Consider the following 6,000-nt stretch of genomic DNA (forward strand, 5'->3'; position numbering starts at 1 on the left):
TATAGATAGCTGGGGGCCGGGGAGAGGAAGGATAGCCTATAAAGAAACTTCCATTAGACTTTCAGTGACTTCCTTACTTAGCACAAACCCTATAGGTCAGGAGAAAGTGGAATGATATATTCCAAGTATTGAAAAATAATAATTACAAACCAAGAATACACAACATGGCAAAGGTATCCTTCCTATATGAAGGGGAAATAAAGATTTTCACATACAAACAAGAGCTGAGGGTATTCATCATCACTAGAAGTGCCTTGTAGGAAATGCTGAAAGGAATTCTTCAAGCTGAAATAAGAAGATGCTAATCAGCAACTCACAGAAAGTATATGCACAGAAGTGAAAGCAGAAGTGTACAGTGTGCTTGTGAAAGTGAAAAATAGTCAGATTTAGAAAACTAAATCTATAATAAGATGGTATATTAATCACCTTACCATAGAAAGGTAAAAGGAAAAAAAAGTATTTAAAACAACTATAGCTACTATAATTAGTTAACAATGCAACATTAAAAGAGGAAAAATGCGGCATTAAAAATACAAAATGGGGGGGGGGGTGTAGTAAGAGGAGAACCCTTAAAGACAAATTAAGATAAGTTGTGAACAGCATAAAATGTGCTATTATCTATGAGATGTTTTATCATTGTAGTAACCAGTGTAGTAATCTAGACTAGATTCATAAAAGGTTTTTGAAAGTATGAGCTGTAGAAAAGCACCAATTTACAAAAGTAAGCATAAACTCAGGGAAAAGGCCCAACAAGGTTGTGTAGATAAAAAGAAAATGAAAACAAGATCCACCTATGTGTTGCCTATAAAAGACTCACTTCAGTTTTAAGGACGCATACTGGCTCAAAGTGAAGGAAGATACTCCATGCAAATAGAAAGCAAAAGAAAGCAGGGGTAACGCACTTATACCAAACAAAATTGACTTTCAGCCAAAAATAATAGGAGACAAAGGAGGTCATTATATAATGATAAGACAATAATCAAGAAGATACAGCAATCATAAGTGTAAATGTACCCAACATTTGAGCACCCAAACATATTAAGCAAATAATGTCATATCTGAAGGGAGAAATAAATAATACAATGATAGGGGACTTTGATTCCTGCTTTCAGTGGTGGATAGATCATCTGCATAGAAAACCAACCAAAAAATGTTTTTGAATGAAACCTTAACTTAGACCAAATGAACCTAACAGACATGAATAGAATATGCTATCTAATAGCAGCAGAATGCAGTCTTCTCAAATGAATATGGAACATTTTCCAGGATAGGTCATATGATAGAACACAAAACATTTAGCAAATTTAAGAAGATTGAAATCATGCTAATTATCTTTTCTGACTAAATGGTATGAAACTAGAAATGAACGTGAGGGAAGCTGGAGTATGTACAAATATAGGGAAACTAACCAACACAGTTCTGAACAACCAATAGATCTGGAAATAAATCAAAAGAAATTAAAAAATGTCAAAGCAAATGAAAATGAAAACAATATAACATAACCTGTGGGATGCTGCAGAAACAGTTCTGAGAGGGATAGCAATAAATTTGAGAATTGATAGCAACAAATTAAGAGACCAGAACTGTCTAAAATAATTTTATATCTCAAGGAGCTAGAAAAGAAATAAAAAATCATGACCAAAGTTAGCAGAAGGAAGAAAATAATCAAACCAGAGTGTAAATAAATGGAAATAGAAAAATAGAAAAGATTAATAAAGCTATGAGTTGTTTTTTCAAATTAATGCCAGTTCTTCTCAAACTCTTCCAAAAAGAGAAGGGAACACTTCCAAACACAGTCTACAAGGCCAGCATTATTCTGATACCAAAGCCAGGTAAGGACACTACAAGAAAACAGGACTATAACCCAATATCCCTGATGATTATAGATGTAAAAATTCTCAATATAATATTAGCAAACTAACTTGAATATATTAAAAGCATTATACACTGTGACCAAGTGGATTTTATTCCTAAGATGTGAGAATCCCTAGGATCTGAGAATCAACATAGGCAAGTCAATAAATGTGACATACATTTATAGCACATGAAAGATAAAAGTCACATGTTTATCTAAAATAGATGCATAAAATGCATTTGATAAACTACAGCATTGTATCGTGATAAAAATCCTCAACAGTCTGAGTATAAAGGGATAACATAATAAGGGCTCCATATGACAAACCCACAGTTAACATTAAACAGTGAAAAATTGGTGGTTTTTCCCTGTAAGATCAGAATCAAAACAAGGATGCCTTCTCTATTCCAATTCAATATAGTACCAATAGTCCTAGATAGAGCAATTAGACAAGACAAATAAAACATCCACATTTGAAAGGAAAGACTAAAGTTATTATTTGTAATTGGTATGATGATTTTACATAGAGAAATCCCAGACCCCCCCCAAAAAAAGATTCCAAATGGCAAAGTAATTATGAGAAAGAACTAAGCCAGAAGCATTGCATATCCTGATTTCAAATTACATCACAAAACTATAGTAATTAAAACAGTATTGTGCTATCATTAAAAACAGACACATAGACTGAAGGAACAAAATAGAGTTAAACTCAGAGTTAAACCCCAATGTGTAAAATCAACTAATACTTGATAAGGGAACCAAGAACACCCAAGAGAGAGAGGATACTCTCTTCAACAAATGGCGTTGGGAAGACCGAATAGTCACATGCAAAAGAATGAAGCTGGATCCCAATTTATAATGCCACTCACAAAAATTAATTCAAATTGAATCAAAGACTTGACACTGGTCATGGAATTGGTTGCTTTTTAAATCTGACTCTCAAAGCACAAGTAAGTGGGACTAAAACTATTCTGCATAGCAAAAGAAACCATTGACAAAATGAAAAGGCAACTACTTCATGGAAGAAAATTTTTGCAAAACACATATCTGACAAAGGGTTAATATCCAAAACGTGAAGAACTCATGTAACTCAATAACAGAAGAGACAAATAATCTGATTAAAAAATGTACAGAGGGTCTGAATGTACATTTTTCTAAAGAAGACATAGGGATAAATAGCAGGTACATGAAAAGATGCTCAAAATCAGTCATCAGGGAAATGCAGATCAGATCCACAATGAGATGCCACCTCGCACCTGTCTCCGAATGACAAGAAATAACAATAGATGTATTTACATATGCTAGCAATTGGCAATGATGTGGAGAAAAGAGAGCCCTATGCATTGTTCATGGGAATGTAAGTTGGCTCAACCACTATGGGAATAGTATGGAGGTTTCTGAAAAAATTTGAAATAGAATTAGTACATGGTCCCACAATTCCATTCCTGGGTATATACCTAAAAGAAATAAAAGCAGAATATTGGAGAGCTAAATGCACACCCATGTTCACTGCAGCATTATTCACAATAGCCACAGTATGGAAACAACCAAAGTGCCTGTTAACTTACGAAAGGATAAAGATGTCTCTCTCACACGCATTGCATTATTATTCAGCCATGAGAAAGAAGGAAATCTTGCCATTTGGGAAACCATGAATGAAAATTGAGGGTTTTATGCTTCGTGAGGCCAGAGAGAGAAAGACAATTACCATATATTCTACAGAGAATCTGAAAAAAGCCAAACTTCATAAAAACAGGGAGTAAAATAGTGGTTACCAGGGACTGAGATTGGGGGAGTAGAGAGTGGTTGTTTAAGGTGCAAACTTGCAACTAGTAGATAAATAAGTTCTGGAAATCTAATGCACAACATACTGATTATAAATAGCAATATTGTAGTAGAACTATCAAACTTGGCAAAAGACTACATTTTAATTATTCCTGCCACAAAATAGAAATAATTATGTGATCTGATGGAGGTGCTAGCTACAGTGGCAATCATACTGAGTATGTAAATGCATCAAATATGTTGTGTAACTTATACACGTTGTATGTCAAATATATTTCAATTGGAGAGAATTTATAGGACTAGGAAAATGAGAAAATAACTCACAGTCGTCTCTCATTTCAAACATCCAAACCTTAACAATTCCCTTCACTTTGAGCCCATTATAAAATAAACATTTGGCAGTGCTTGAAAAAAATCCAGCACACTGCTTGTTCAGGGGTGACTAATTGCATGACCTCTGGAATGAAATTCTAGCTTGGGAAGTCAAATACGCAATCTCTCTAAGCCTCAGTTTCCCTATCTATGTGTGGGAATGCCAGTGGTGCTTACCTCACAGATTTACTGTAATGACTACATGAAATAACCATGTAACATGCCCAGAAGAATGCCAAACACAAGGTGAGCATTCAGTGAAATGGTAGCTTTCAGTTTTTAATTTTTAGTGTGCCTTTGCTTCCAAGGAAAGTATATACAAATACAGAAAGGATGTTTTTCACTTTAACTGTTTCACTTGGAACATTTAGATAGCTCCCTTAACTCTTCAAGCTCCTGAATTTTGGTTAGTTAAGACCTCTCCTCCTCAGCACTTCATCCCTCTTCAGGCTTGGAGAGGAGCTGCATATTGCAATACAGAAATTAAGATCAGAGCATGTTCTGCAATAAAGCTATCTTATTTTCACAAGGCAGGGATTCTAATTATTCTGTGTAAAGCCCTCTTTGTGACGTACCTTCCACTTCCTGGAGTTTATTTTTATAGGTGCTTTCATGTTCCTGTGAATCTAGAAGAGACAGTAATACCCAAGGCACAAAACCATTCATTCTGGAATTAACTATTTTTTTTCCCCAGAGACTACCCCCCATATGAAGGTTAAATTAGATTATTTTTGCATTCCATCCTTTGACACTAAGCACCACCACTCCCTCCCCCATTTTGAACATTGCCCCCTCCCACCCTCACCCCAATGAGTTGGCTCTGTGAATGGGTCTGGGCCTCCCTTAGAAATTTAGCCCATGTTGGCTTTAATTAGATGTCATTTCCTAAACATATGGTATATTTTATACCAGTTATTTGTAGAAACAACAGAAAGTGGTTGCTGACTCTTCTTCTATCCTTAAGCAGCTTTCTAGTGCCCTACCGTGGAACGTAGAGATTTAGGGACACTGACAAAATAATTTTTACAGTGAAATAGGATAGTAACAGTTATATAATTTGGAAGTCATTATCTTTTCAGTTATCACTGAACCAGTGAAATGGGACCTGTGTCCCATTCAAATACTTTTCAAATGTACTTTAAATCACCCTAGTAAAGTATAATAACCTCAAGCAGTAGATTTTGGATGACTCGATGAGTTGCTTTGCAGCTTTGGAAGCCTGCCACAATTAACAGGTGTGCTCCATGTTCACTGAGCTCCATAGGGTTTGGAGTAAGCCACTGGGTACCAAGATTCTGTGCACTTTTAACCAATCAATGCTTTCAGATTTATTAATAATCTCTTTGAAATGCAGCTGTAACTTGCCACATGCTGTTGTATCTAAATGTAAATATTTTTGTGTTCCTCCAAAAAACTCATATTGAAATCTAACCCCTAAGTGTGATCATTAGGAGATGGAGCCTTTGGGAGCTGTCACATTCTGAGGGTGGAGCCCTCATGAATAGAGCCTTATAAAAGAAGCCCTAGAGTGCTTGATGCCTCTTTTATCGTGTGAGGATACAATAGGAAGTCTATGACCGGACAAGGGCCTTCATTTGGTTCAGACTTCTGGCCTTGAAAACTATGAAAAATCAACTTCTGTTTGTAAACCACTCAGTCTGTGTTATTTAGTTATAGCAACTCAAATTGACTAAAACAAACCCAATTCACAGGAGAGTTTAATCCTTTATGCTAGGCAGGAAGGCATAATTTTGGACCGCTGGATACAGTAAAGGAAGTCCAGCCTGGAGAAGGGTTTCACAAGAAACTGACATCGTCTGGACAGAGCAGACTAAGAGGAGATGCAACTGCAGGTTGGTCTCTGAACCTTGGCACTATTGACATTTGGGACTGGATAATTCATTGTTGTGGGGACTGTTTTGTGCATTGTAGAGTGATTAGCAACAGCATCCCTAGCCTCTACCTACTCGATGCCCACAGAAGCTTCC

The sequence above is a fragment of the Talpa europaea genome (assembly GCF_964194135.1).
Source record: "Talpa europaea genome assembly, chromosome: 13".
NCBI classification, from domain to species: domain Eukaryota; kingdom Metazoa; phylum Chordata; class Mammalia; order Eulipotyphla; family Talpidae; genus Talpa; species Talpa europaea.